Genomic DNA, 15858 nt, shown 5'->3' on the forward strand with positions numbered 1-15858 from the left:
CCACTAAAGTAGACCTTAGAGAATTGTAGAATATTAACCATCAAAAGAAATTTTGAAGATTAACCGGGGCTGAGCATCTTATTTTTACAAATAAGGAAAGCAAGACCCAAAATAGTAGATTGACTCTATGTCATATAGTGGAGCTGGTGAATAGCACAGACAAATGCAGAATCCAGATTTCTTGGGCCTTCTGTGGTCTTTCCACTATAACAAATAAAAGGTGGTCTGGAGTCTCAGCACCAGTTATAAGCATTTGTTAGTAGAAAGAGAGTTTGATAGAGGTAGAAAGAGGTCTTAGCCTTTCTTACTTAAGGTAAGATGGGGTCCCAGATTTCAGCCCAGTGAAGTCCCCTCCATTCTTCACTGTAGATTGCCAAGTGCCAGCCCAGGGAGTCAGTCTGTTCAAGAGTGGAAGTCAAGAGTCCAACCATGCTCCCTGCCTGGTTTTAAGGTCTCCATCTTGGCCACTGGCTTTCAAACATCATGCCATCTGCCTTTCCATGATGACATTCTGCTTGCTGGCTCTCCCATGTTGATGCTAGAGACAGATGCCCACCCTGATGCTGGCTCTGTCATGTCATACTAATACTGATGCCAGGAGATGCCAGCATATGACACATTACTCTATGACTATTTTACGTCACACAATCTGTGCCTCCACCCTGACCCCCAATGAATCATTCCATATATAAAGACTTGTGACAAGGAAATCACTTTAAAAGACTGATATATATTAATTTAAGGTCGCCAAGGAATTCAGCTATGTAATTCCTAAATGAAAACTCAAGTCAGCCGTCAACCTTTTATAGAGTTTAATTACAAACAGGAGGAAGAAAGGAATTAGAGATATAGAGAGATAGAGGGAGAGAGAAAGGGGAGAGAAGGGAATAGGGCTTAAATACCCCTTCTGTTTAGGCTGGGCCAAAAGGCCCAAGCCCTTAGATAGCTGGGGCAAAGAAAGGAGATCAGTCCCTATTACTCACGTGACCAAAATGGAGAAACAGTCTCAGCGGCCTCCACCTCCAGCTTCCTTCAGAGCAGCACAACCTCTCAGAGCCCAAAAAACTCTCCCACACCAAAAAACCACCGTCCTCAGACCCCTCTATCTTTAAGGAAACCATCCAAGTTCCCTCCCCTCAGTTCTCACATCTACCAATCACTGTCCATCATTTTCCCTGTGCCAATGGTGGCTCTAGCTTAACCCAGGACCGCCCAGAGGTCTGTGGCTTTGCACATGTCTGTTGAAGGTCATATTCTCAAATAATTAAATCTTGATCTTTTGCTACAGCCCTTCCTAAATCCTGTTACCCTGAGTAGGGTAGAGATTGGAATAATTAAATTTTGATCTATACTGCAGCCCTTCCTAAATCCTGTTAGGACTGAGTAGGGTAGAGATTGCAATTTCCAAGACCTGGTTCTGTCATTCCAAGTATCTCCATTGTATCAATTCTAAAATCAATCATGACTCAAAGAAATTCCTGTTCTATGCTTAAGCATAGGTCAAAGCCCTTTCCATTGTTCAGCAAAAGGTTTCTTTCCTAAAGTAATCTTAAGAAGGGAGGAGGAGGAACCTCCCATGCCAATGGGGTTCACATTTCAATAGAGTTCCCACTCTCAATAGGAAATTTTTCAAGTATGAAATTTCCCAATGGTGAAATTTCCAACATTTATAAGTCTAAGAAATTTTAAGGTTTACAGACTATACATTTAGGATCTTCTCACCTGGGGCTACAAAAATGGAAAAGATGTACCTTTCATGGAAAGAGTCCCAACAATTCGGGGAATAAAAGAAAAATGATTGATAGGCACAATAACAAAACTATTTTAGGAATACTCCCCCTTTGGCATTAGTGTTTACAATCAAGATAAATGGCAGGCTCAACCCCACCCCCTTGATTCAATTCATTATATTCAAAAGTTCACTCCAAATCTGATATACTGTGTGATTTCTGCAAGCATCCTTATAGCATCTTCTCCAGAAGATCCACTTTTTTGATTCAGGATGTTAGGGATTATCTTTTCCTAAAATTATTTTATGACATCTTAAACTTTGAACTTTCAGGATAATTATACAATGCTGGCCTCAGAGTATATGCAAACAATAGAATCAATGTTCCTAAAAACAAGAAGAGAGAAAAATTAAACTAAAAAAATAAAATCACGTGTAAAATAAAATCATAACAGGTCCTTGATTCACCAGCAAGATCCAATTGAAGTAGCTTACATCCTACAAGCATGCAGGACAAGTGCATCAGTATTACAGTTAGCCAACATCAGCCAGGACCACAGAAAATTGCCATAATAAAAAAGAAAAAAAAAGGACAAGACTGAGGAAAAAGGGAAATCTGATTCCCTGATCAGATTTCTACTTCAATCACAGGGATAGTAAGCCAAAACTAAAGCCAAACATGTCAGTCTCATATATAGGCAGAAAAAAAGTGAAGTCCAACATCAGGACTTATCAAACACCCACTTGCACAAATCCTCTCTCAATTTCTAATAAACTCTCTCTTTACTAATAAATGCTTATAACTGTTGCTAAGCTTCCTGACCACATTTTATTTGTTATAATTATTGGCAGACCACTTGAAGTGGAGACAAGCTCTTCTCATTCTTTTTTCCCTTCTGGTTTCACTCTTAATTGTCCCTCTCTGTTTTTTCACAAAAGCAACTTACTAGAAAATAGAATTTTACTTATGTTTCTTCTGGAGTTCTGAAGTTTAGGAGATGCTCACAGCAACAGATTGGTGAGATCTTAATCTTGTGGTTTTTTAAATGCAATTATTTAGCTATTATGGGAGTTAGTGGGAAAGTCAGAAAGTTTAATTCAGGTCCAGAGAGACTGGATTTTTTTAGTGGAGGTGATTTTTTTTTCTTTTTAGAGAGCCACTGAAGTTTGAAATGATTTGTAAAGACCACGTGGTAACTTGAAAGGGAAGTTTCATATAGATTTTTATTTTTTTAAGAAACATTAAGTAGTTAAAGCATGAGGAGAGTCCTATAGTAAGATTTGAAAACTTGAATTATTTTTCTGTTCCAGCTTTCTCATTCTTGAGAATTTTTTTAAAACTTAGTCAATGGGTAATACTACAGGTACTCTGGAAATTCCTAAATGTATCCCAAAAGAAAGTCCATTGTATAAGATATTGATTTCATGGGATAAGTGTTCCCATAAAATCATGTATGACAAGGTAGGAAGCAATTTATTTTTGTAAAGCTTGGTCAAAATGAGTTTTCTCATGGCCTAGATATAGTTCCTTTGTCTTTAAGACATTAAAAGAATTAAAGATGGTGACAGAAACAGATAATCCCAAAGAACATTTTTACTCTTTTTTTTGGGGGGGGGGGTCACTTTGTAGATCTCTCTCCCAAGTCAATCTCTACACCTAATTGTTCCCAAAAATTTTCAAATGAATCCCTTATATCTCCTGAGTTGATATTAAGGCCTGTCCCACCTCCACCACCATTTTATATTGTTCAGAAGGAGATCTGACTCTTGAAATCTGAGCTCCCTTTAATCCTTAGTCCCTCCCACCATAATTCTGGGGTCTTGCCTCCCCCACAACCTGATTCCCTTTCTCTTCCTCTTCCTCCAGCTTTTCCTCTATATTCTGCTCTGCCTCCTTCATCCACTCCTGCCCCTACTCTTTTTCCTCCGGTCCCTCTCCTTTCTTCCTTCTTCCCCTTTCTTTCCCTCTTCTCCCCATCTCCTCCTGTCCCACCCTTCTCTTCTCTTATTCCTCCTCTTTCACTTTCTCCTCTTTATCTCCCCCCACTCCACCTGTGACATGTTCTATTTCTACTCAAACTTCAGATTTGGTAGTGGGTATCAAAACTCAAATATTTTCTCCCTAAGGGAAGTCTCCACAGGATTGAAGAGGGAATTTAATAACTATAAGAAATCATATTCCCTTTCCCCCAAGTGACATTGACAGATAGATAGATTGTACACCTTCCTTTGGTGTTGAACCTTTGCTTATAATTAAAAGGCTTGAAAATATATTTAGGGCCTGTGATCCTCGTTGGACTGACATTATGTATCTCCTCTATGCTTTGTTAACTGAAGGAGACTGGCAGACAATTCTCTCAGTCACGAATAATTCTCAGGATGAGAATGCAAAAAAAAAACTGGCTTTTAAAAGACCCAAAATGTGAACCAAACCAGGAAGACTTTGTTAAGTGATATGAAGGCTTTCTCCTGAAGACCAGAGAAATGGGTAAAATTTAAATATAGTAACCAAGAAAAAGATGAAAGGCCAGATTTTATGATAGAATAATAGAATTGGGAGCTCGATATCTTGGATTAGATGTTTCAAAACAAATAGACTAGAATTATAAGAAACCATTTTATACATCATTCTTCCTCAGAAATTTAGAGAGTATTTTCAGAAGAATTGTTTGGACTAGTCTAGTATGGACATAGAGAAATTGAAGAGAACTGAATTGAAGTATATGTTTTAGAAGGCTGTTAATGGAAAGAAAAGGAAAAAAACAGAAAAAGAGGAATTAGAAGAGAGAAAATAAAGAAAACGAGGCAGTTACTTTAGTTCCTGTCTTAACAAATATAATTGAGGAAATCACGGGCCCTTTGAGGGAAGTGGCAAGGACCCTGGCAGACAAAGGATGACCATTTATTTAACTTACTCGTGTTAATGTTTTCTTTTAAAATATATGTTTTTTTTTAAAATCCATTATTTAATTAGGCCCTTTTGTAAGTCTAATGTTGAGGATTTAAGGAAAATTTGAAAAATGCATTTTAATTCTATACCCTAATATTTATTGTAAGAGATAGCAGCAAATATATATATATATATATCTTTTAATTCATTTTCATATGCTTTCCTCAAGATAAACTAGATTGTAAGTTTCATCTTATTCATCAAGTAAAGAAACAGTCTGAGGTATAGTGACTTGTCCAAGGTCATTAATATTATTAGGGAGAGAATTCAAACTGGATCCCTCTAATTGCCATGTTCTCTGTGCTTTCTACCTCATTATACTCCTTGTAATGGAAAGAAGCATTTAAGCTTATGAAAAATGATAGGCCTTCAGTCTGATTAACCCTATGATACAGTCTTCAACAAAACACAAAATAGCAGGGGTAAAGATTATGATGCATCTACTTTAGACAAGGTTCAGAACTAAGTGGCAAGTATACTGGTTTGTTTTGGTTTTTAATGATAATCTACATTAATGACTGACCAGAAAGAATAAGTATGTCCATATATTTCAATTTAAAAGATATATCTTGGATGCTTAAATCATAATTTTGAGAAGATGGTCTAGAATTTTATATTTCAGTTAAGTACAAAACTAATGATGTAAATGTGACTAATGTCTAGGACATCAGAAAAATCAATAGAATTGTAATAAAAGTGAATTGGTGGCTGGAACAAATATTTTTTAAAGAATAATTTGTGTAGCTAACTGGAATAAGAAACACGTGGAGCTAAATTTATATCATTTTATTGGGATGCTATTTTTATAGATATTGAAATAATAAATTAAAATTATCTGATTTTTTGAAATTAATTTTAGTTCTCTGGAGTGGGGAAAGATCCTTTGAATAACAAAACAGTTCATTCCTACCTTCATAAGCAGGAATTTTGGGTAATATTTGTTTCTCAGATGAAACTGCATTAAAGCTATACACTGAAGTTTCATAATTGTAAAAAGGGTGAATCTTGGTTTTCCAAGTCTGAATCATCAGAGTAAAGTTAGACCTTAGTAAAATCCTACCAAGAAAGAAGTTGAGGTCTATCAGCCAAGAACCCCTCCCTACCCCCAACTTAGTTGAAAGAGGCTGGATTAATTATTTGGTTTTTTGTTTTTTAACTTTTACCTTTTGTCTTAGAATGAAAAATCAATGTTGCATATTAGTTTCAAGGCAGAAGAACAATAAAGGCTAGGAAACTGGATTTAACTGACTTGCCTAGGCTTACACAGCTAGGAAGCATCTGAGGTCGTATCTCAAACCCACAACCTCCTAGTACTCTATCCACTGAGTCATCTTGCTTTCCCTAGGGTAGATAATTATTATCAGTTTGCAGATGAAATTAAGTCAGATAGATTAAATGCCTTGCTCCATAAAGCATGAGGATCCCACAATAAATGTGAGACTAGGTTCAGGCCTATATATTCAAGTGTGGCACTCTACCCTACTCTTTCATGCTGCTTTTTTGGAGTTGGTCCAACCTTAATACAATGTGATGATACCCCATTAGGATTAGCAACTGATTAGGTAGAGGGCATGGGGAAGAGGGAAACTAAAGGGTGTAATTCCAAGGTTGTGAAAATATAAGGTGGTGGTAGTAGTCTCTCGGTAACCGAGGATGACGATTATCTTTGTGTGTTTTCATCTATTATAGATGAGCATGCACAAAGACACTTGTGCATGAAGGAGATTTAAGTGGAAGAGTCGATGCACAGAGACAGTCCCACTCTCTCGGCATTGGATGCCTGGGTCCAGTGGCACGAAAAGTCATTACACCTGGAGACTTCCTCAGCTGCATTGGATGGCCGTGTTGTCTTTTGTGCTCCAACACGCCCTAAGCACTCCACAGTGCTTTGCTGCGTCGCCATCTCAGCCGTTGAACCTTCTTGTTGATTTCTTCTGCCTGTTCCGCTGAAGCAGTCTTCACATGCTGGGTGAGCAAAGTCCTGGTTCACCAGGGGTCGACGTCGACCCGATGGCTACCCTCACAAGGTTTAGCCGGCCTGTTGAAGCCGTTGCCCGGGGTGTGGCTGCTGCTGCATGCTAGCAGCTACTGGGAGCCACAAGTGAGAGCTGGGTGTCAGGTGAGGGTCAGAGGTTGAAGAGCTGCTCTAAGAGGGCATGACAAGCCCTCCATACCAGAGATACTACCCCTCCCTGAGCACCCCATACACCCCGAAAATATATGACTAAATGGCAAAATGATATTACAGTGGAAAATATTGGCATTATAACATATAATATGAACTTGTTATTCCCATTCTGACTTAAGCTGCTCAGGAAAACTTTTCACCAAGATTATGCATCCTATGGATCCATGTTCATCATTATTTTGAGTAATAGTTAAGAAAATAGTGTGTTTTCAGAAGTTTTAAGGATGACTTGCCTAAGGTCAAAGAAAATCTGTCCTGTTTCATTCCATTTTCCCTCCACTCCTACTCTCTCTGGCTCCCTTTGAATTAAATGAAATGCTCCTCCTTGAAAAATGCTAATTTGAAATAATGTTAGTAATTTGGAAACTATGTATTTGGACCATTTTATGATCTGTCTTTATGATAGTTTGAAACTTCAGATTGAAATTACAAATGTATTCAATGCATGATTCCATAATTTCTCCAAATATATATTTAACACAACTTTTAAGCAGATAAAACCTAATGTAAATGGATCAATTAATTTGCCATTCTTAGATCTTTCTCAAGGTGTAAGACTACCTTAATAATGTACTATTTAACATATTGAACAACTTCATCTCATCTTTCTCTACTCCCTCTCACACAAAAAATCCCAATATTAATAAAAAGTAATTTAAGAAATGTATTGAGTGTTAGTTTGTTAACTAACTAAAGTAGGGTGAGACATAGTATTTATAATTTAGTAGGAGAGATTAGAGGTAATAAATGGAAAAGTACTTTGAAAAGTTTGAAAGCTTTAAAAGGAAAAGTTAGGACATCTGAGATTACTTCTCAAACATATTATATTATAATATTAAAAATATTCTACTAAATGAAACTGTGTTGTTTCAATGATTCCTTTAATATTAAAATCCTGTGTAAATGTAAAGGCATCTCCTTGAAGAGAGGTTATTCCATTTTTGTCTTTGTATATTTAAAGTTTAGCACAGCCATTAACAAACAGTAGCCACCCAATAATTGTTGACCGATTGTTTAATCATAAAACCCATCAATAAACTCACCTGTAGAAAGTTGTTTTTTAAAGAAATGCTTCCCATTAATTACACTCTTATTGGCTAAACACATTGTGGTGTATGATTGTAATGGAATAGTACTATGCTATAAGAAATGATGAGCAGGTTTATTTATTTTCAAAACGTATTTTTAAATGAAAAGACCTACAATAAATTATGAAGCATGAAATGAGCAGAACCAAGAGAACATTATATATTGCAACAGAAATATTATTTTAAAAATGACTCATTTATGTCCACCTCCAAAGAATTGATAATCACTAGCAATACAAAAGTTAGAGTAAAGAGACTTCTGGTCAAGATGGCGGCTTAGAGAGAGCTAAAGTTCAGATCTCCAGAAACCCTTCTGTAAACCTCAAAATTTCTCAGACTTATGAATGTTAGGGGTTTACCCCATTGGGGAATCTTCTACTTAAAAAAATTCCCTAGCAGATGCTGAGAACTCTATTTGAATGTGAGGGCTCCTTGCCTTGGGAATATCCCTACTCCACCCTACTGAGGACTGCTTTAGGACAGAGAGCTCCTTGAGAACAATGAAAGTGCTTTAATCCATGCTTATGGAAGGGATAGGAAGTTCTTTGAGTCATGACTATTTTAGAATTGATACAATGGGATACTAAGTACCTATAAAGGTGGGGCAACTTGTAAACTACTTAAACTGAAAAGGGTGATAACTTATTCAGAGGTTTTTTCTTAAACACAGCAGCATTTTTTTCTGACTTGCTAAAGAGATTAAAACTACTCAGCTGTGAATTCAAAATGGGCGGTCCTTTAGAAACATCTACAGTGATTGATAGATGTAAGGACTTAGGGGAGGTGACATAAGAGATTTTGTCCTTAAAAATAAGAGCTCAGAGAAGAGCTGGATCTGATTCTGAGGGAGCTCATTTTGAGAAGACTCATTCTGAGGATCTTGATTTCTGACTCTCATTCTGAAGGAGAGCTCCTGAGGAGCTCCTCTGAGGGGCTCTGTCCCTCTGGGGTAGGAGCTCTGGAGGCTCTTGAGAGAGGCCCTTTGAAATAATCTCTGGCTGGAAGACTCTTTGAGGAAGGACGCTGGCCTGGTGTTACTAGAATCCTTGTTTAGTCAGACCTTGTGGTGAGTGTTAAAAAAAAAAAACTGACTGATTACTCTTTTAAGACTCAGGTCTAGGCCATATTGGCTTGAGGCCCTTCATACTTATTCCTTTCTTACTCTCTCTCTCTTTCTTTGATTACTCATTGTATTGTTAATTAAAATCTCTATAAAACCCAATTGACTTGGGTATTTGAATAATTGGGAATATTTCCCTGGCGACCACCTTATATTTGATTTTAAAACCCAAGACACTGTAGTGAAACATATTTCTGCTGTCAAATTTACTCACCCTCTCTTATATCTATCACAATTTATATCTTCCACTATTTTAATCACTACAGTTTAAGACCTCAACCATTTTAAATCTCACACTTCCTAACCGATCTCAAACTGTATGCTCCTAGGACACCGAAATTCAAAACAAACAACAGGATAGATCCCGGGAACCCTCCTCCTGGACCTGGATCAAAAAGTACGGCCCCCCAAAAGCCAGAACCCGAGATCATTCGGATCTAAGAGGTAGGCAGAAGGAAGGTCCCAGGACCCATCCCCTCCCAACTCAGAGCGCTGAGTACTCATAAATTAAAGGAATTGTAAACATTAGGTCCATTCTATAACATCATGGTAACCTAAGATATGGATTATATACTGATTGGTTAGCTCTATAGGTTGTCCAAATAATAGTATTTCATACTCCAGACAAACCATAGACTTCATTTATTGCATTTTTTCTCCTAGGTGATGTCTAAACCAAAGTCTTGAACAATTATATAGTCCAGAAGGCTCTAAAATGTTCTGAGGCTTGATGAAACTGAAACATGATAATAATATTAATGATGATGATGATGATGATGAGAATATGGAGGTACTAACCATCTAAAGGAAATCTTTCAATATGGACTATATACTAAACCTCCTCTGACAGTGAATATGTTTCGTGACTATATTTCTCATTGTTTTATGTCTTGACTTAATTGATAATTGGAGAATCCCTTTATTAGGTTATTTCAGGGGAATCTTGTTTAATTTTATTATATGATTGGGAAATGCATTGTTTAATTTTAGGAAGTATTTTGCTCTACCAAATCACATGGTCATTAAGTTTTGTTTCTTTTACTAATTAAAGAACTATGTACAGTGCTATTTTGTATTCTTTGCATCTTTTAGTCAATTACATGACAAACCTGTGATTAACTGTATAATATTTTTTTGGAAAAAGGTTTCCTAAGAACACCCTCACCAAAAAAAAATCTTCAATTTGTCTTCCTTCATCATCATTCACCACTCCAATGCATCCTCCATTAAGCCACAAAAGTGATTTTCCTAAAGCACAAGTCGGACCATATCATTCCTTTTCCCTTTCCCACCCCTATTCATTAAATGTCCATGGATTTCTATTATTTAAACTATAACTTTAAAATATACTATAAATAATATAAATAACAAAAAAACTAAAATAAACTATAAAATATAAACTATAAACTCCTCCACTTGAACTTTAAAGATGTTCATAACCTGATCCCTCCTTATCTATATTTCTGGTCTTTTTATACATACACTCTCCCATTTGACACACTAGTTTACTTGCTGTATTTTATACACAATGCTGCACCAACTGTCTTTAAGCCTTTGCACTGACTGTCCCCCATGTTGGAATGTTCTCCCTCCCTACTTTGACCTCTTATAATCACTGGCTTCCTTCAAAGCTCAGTTCAAGAACGACCTTCAGTAATAGGCCTTTCCATGTCTCTAAGCTACTAGCCCCTTCCCCTCTAAAGTTACTCTATATCTATTTCATATGCATCTTGTATATCCTTGCATTTATCTCTGCTCTTTTAAAATGTAAACTTCTTGAGGACAGGACTGTTTTCACTTTTCCTTAATCTCCCTGGTGCTTAGCAAAACAGATGGAGCAAAAGAAATTCTTAATAAATGCTTATTTATTGATTGAGTAAATGAAAAGAACCACGGAAAATGAAGATGAATATTGTGTAATTGTTATGATTAAATTTGACCTCGAAGATAAAAGGAAAACATGCATCAGTTTCCCTTCTTCCCAGAGATGGAGAACAATGGATGTGAAACTTTGCCTATACCATCTGTCATGTTGAATATATGGTTAATTTTGCTGAACTGACTTTTTCCCCCTCTCATTGATATAATTTGTTATAAGGGATGATTTGCTGTTTAAGTGGGAGGATGGGCAATATATTTGGCAATGAAGGTGATAAACAAAAGATATATATGTCCATTTTTAATGAAAATAAATTTTAGGAGTCAAAGAAAATAATTACCTTTGTTTTTGTTACTTAAAATTACAAATACATGCAGTGATGTCAATTTTTAAACCTAATATATCCTGTATACAAATATAGAAATATTCATTTCTAACATTTCCTTTCTCTTGAATAATTCTCTTTTGCTGCAACAGTAGGAGGCTTGCTTCCCAGATTGAAAACCCCTTTCAGTTATTCCATTCTATACTCATGAGCTCCCAGAGGCCAGGTGGGAGGAACAACACAGGGCAATTTTTACTCAATTTTCCAAATCTTGTGGGCAGTGAGAAATTGTATTCAAGGGACATCATTTTTCAATTTCTGTATGAAGCTGACAATCATGAAAAATGTAGGCAAAAGATTGTACTTATTTCCATGGCTAAAGGCTAGGCACTGGCTCCTTGTTTTCTACACCTAAATCAAATCTCCCATTTCTTTAAATTCATCATTATGCTATTGATGACAATTTCAAGGTTCCAGCATGCTCAAAAAGCCCTTCGTGGGGCTAGAAATTCTTGTCTGACTATGCAGAAATAAAGTCTGTTTTTTCACTTGGGGCTGCAGATAGTAATTGTTTATTGTATTACATCTAGTTGAAAATCAGCCCCAGACTTTCATCAGAAGGAACCACCTCATTCTTTTTATTGGTACATTAGGCTGTTTCCTAGGTATTCATAAGAACATCCCCCAAGAATTTCTTCTTCCTGTCCTGCTGGTGGTTCCCTAGTTTCAAAATCCAAGTAAGAACTGAATGGGTCTATTCTTTTAAAAATTAAAAATATGAACAATTTAATATACAAAAAATGATTGTATATGAAGCAATGAACGTGTTTCATAGATTTTTAAAGATACTTTAAGAGTAAAAGAAAGGTATGTAAAAACATAAACTTCTATTACATAGGTGTTTTTAAAGGGTTTAGTAGATTTAATTTGATAGTAATCAAATTTTCCATTGTGTTGGTAATATACATTCTTTCCCTGTGCTCATTCCAGTGCTGCAGTGGTAACTTTCAGCAATATTTGCAAGCTAATAATGACTTTATAATTTCATTTTTGAGAAGCTTTTATTCTTACCAATTACAATAGATTCCTGATTTTTATGATTTAATATCCTTTGTTTTATGACAATGACTGTTGGTCATGTAATACAGAATCCCACCATTCTGTTAAATATGTATTATGTTTTAAAAAAACATGCACGTTGTTTAGCTTGGCATGTCTAATTCTGGACCAGCTCTCTTAGGGCCTGTTATATTTTACCCTTCTCAGAGTTCTCCAGTACCCTAAGGAGTTAGAAAGATGTCACTCTTTTCTGTCATCGAATCAAGTTCTAGTGGCTATGTTCCTCCAATTTTTAGGGGCCCTGTGACTAGTGTCCCAGTTTGGTTTAACCACTTTATGTTAGATTAACTTTTACAAAGGGATTTTTACTTCAAAGATATAGCAAGAAAAAAAGATATAAGTAATTCCCCTGATACCTTGAAAGCTATAATATATGCCCCTCCCCCAAATCACATCAGTCTCTGGAGAAGGGTTAGATGCAAAATTTGGCTAAGTTCCTCCATAGCATTAGCCCACCAATTTTCTGTATAAAGTGCCAGTTTTTCATGGTCTTGAGTCAGAATATTGCTTCTGGTTTGGTTACAACATCCAGCCAGTTTCTTGGACTCCCAGATGTTCATGTTGCTGGTGTCCCCAGGACCAATCAATAATTACATTCCCTGTACCTAGATTGGAAAAGAATAAGCAACAACAAAAAAAATCAAAGAGCCAAGCCCTTTTCTCAGGACTGTATGACCTCAAGGTGGAGGTAGAAGGACACCCTAGAATCCATTCTTTTATCACAGTCTCACCCATTGTAAATGAAGGGTTCACTTTTTAACACTCAGACCCAAATGTATCAAAAGTCACATAAATACCTGGTCAACCATTTGGAAGATGATATCCACGTGGATGATGCTATCTTAGATGATCATGTACCAGTTCACTATTACACTAGATCCCCCCAGATGTCAAAGTTCTTCACCTAAAAATTATTTGACAGTGTTTATTGACAACTGATGCTTTGTTCCTAACTGATTTTTATCTTCTTTTACCTACCCCCAAATTTAGCTTTGTCCCTTGTTCTCCTTTCCCATTTATCTGTACCATGCTTAAGTTCTCACCAGTCCTCCTCAAAGCATTTACCTTCTCCATTAAGCCTGTGTTACAATGAGGCAGAAGTAATCGGGATAACTGATGCATTGCCATCTCTCACTTCCAAAATGGCATGTAGATCATTCTTCCCAATTGATATTCCCTCTCCATTCCTCCATACAATATTATAATTTATATATTATATTTATTTCTCAAATGCCATTGATTAAAAATCTGTCCACTAATTAATGCTAGCCAAAACATATATTGAATGAGAATATCTCTGATTATATCTTAAGGTTAGGCATCTCTAAATGTGCCCAGATAAAAGGGTACATTCAGATTTGCCCACAAAGGAGGAGAAAGTCAACATAGGTTAATTGTTGTTTTAAGAAATATAATATTTTTCATGAACTGTGAATTTTCAAAACTGGCAAAATTACCAACTAAAACATTTCAATAGTTGAAAGATGTCGTGGTCATAGAATCACTGTATTTGAAACAAGAGGAACTCTTAGAAACCACTTAAACCCATCCTTATCCTTTTCATTTTACAAATGAGGAAATTTAACCCAAAGAATTTAAATGAACTTTCCAAGGTAACACATCTAGCTTTAAGCAGAACAACTACTGCAATATCACTCACATCATAATGGCAGGAATGAAAATTACTTTAATGAAGGCATAGGAAACAAGCTCATCAAATCACAGATGACACAAAGCTGGGAGGGAGAGCTAACAGACTGCATGAAATAAGCAGAATGTCAAAAAGATTTCAACAGGTTAGAATGACAAGCCAAGTCCAGTAAGATGAAATTTAAAGCTGTATATGTAAAATTCTACCCTTGGCAGGTAGGTGGTATGGTGGGTAGAGCCCCAGGCCTGGAGTCAGGAAGATCTGGGCTCAAATTTGGTCTCAGAAACTTCCTAGTTGTATAACTCTGGTAAAGTAATTTAACCATTTGCCTACCTAGCCCTTCCCCTTCTGTCTTAGAGTTGTTACTAAGATCAAAAGTAAAGGCAAAAAGAATAAAATAAAAAATTAATTTTATAAATTCTGGAATGCAAAAATAAGACTGGACAGTAGCTTGTGAAATAAAGATCTGGGACACTTAATGCATTGAAATTTCAAAAGTCCACAGGGAAATATTGTAGGCACAAAATGGATCCAGAGTCAGGCAGACTTTGGCCCTAGACACTTAACCTCTCTCAACCTATTTCCTCTTCTATAAAATGAGGAGAATAATATCTGTAGTACCTGTGCCTCAAGGTGGTTGTGAGACTCAAATAGAATAATGTATATGGAGTGTTTAAAAAGCTCTAAGAGCTACATAGTCAATATTTGTTATTATTTTAGTCAAATTTGGAATTAATTGGATGACTTCTGAAGTTTTTTTCCAACTCTGAGGTGCTATGAAATATTAATGTATGATTTGCTTAAAGTTGCTTCCTTTGGGTAAGCAATCCATTTCATATTGTTTTCAATTACTTGACCCAGCAAGTTGTCTTGTCTAATATAGTTAACTGGATTTAGAAAAGAAGTGCCTAAATATCCAGTCAGTTACTTCTGGATTTCTTTGTCTCTCAATCTCTTCCTCTCTCTCTTCCTCTTTCCCCTCTCTCTTTCTCTCCTTTTCCCTCTCCTTCTTCCTCTCCCTCTTTTCTCTGTCTTTACAGACAGATGTTCTATCTCTCTGTGTGTGTCTCTATATCTGTGTATGTCTCTCTGCTTCTATCTCTGTCTGTTTGTATGTCTCCACTTCTCTTTTTGTGTCTTCTGTTTGTGTGTGTTGCTGTCTTCTTTGTTCCTTTCTCCAAGCATACACAATAACTAGACACTTATTCTGAAAACGTGTTTTCCCAGTTCTATGTCTGGCTTTACACCCAAAACTGCATTTCTCTAAAGATGTACCAGCACATAAAAATACTTGAAGGCAATTATTATAATATCTCAGATTCATATAGCGTTTGTCAGTTTAGTGCTTTATTTACAAAGACCCTTTGTAACAAATTGTACAAGATTACTAATCCCATTTAACAGATGATGTAGCTCATGTTCAGCACTTATTAAAGTAATATTTTCAAGCTTATATGACTAATAAGTAAGTGCTGGAGCCAGGACTCAAACCTTGGTCTTTCAGAGTCATCCTGTGCTCTTTCCATGATACTGTACTACTCAGCAGCCAAACAAACAAATATGACTCGTTTTTTCTGGACATCACAAGTACAATGAAGACTTCTATGGTTTCTTGGCTCTTGAGCTTCTCTTATACAAGATAAATCATCACCACTATGAAAAAAATTAGCTATTAATTTCCTGTTGCACATTGGCAAATGAAAGTACTAAGGGAGTGATTTTTTTACATCAAATCAAGATGTTTTATCCTAGGATATGATGGTTTTATTCTAGGGTTCCATTGGAAGTTGGCAAACAAAAGCAGGCAGG

This window comes from Monodelphis domestica, chromosome 4 (genome assembly GCF_027887165.1).
Source record: "Monodelphis domestica isolate mMonDom1 chromosome 4, mMonDom1.pri, whole genome shotgun sequence".
NCBI classification, from domain to species: domain Eukaryota; kingdom Metazoa; phylum Chordata; class Mammalia; order Didelphimorphia; family Didelphidae; genus Monodelphis; species Monodelphis domestica.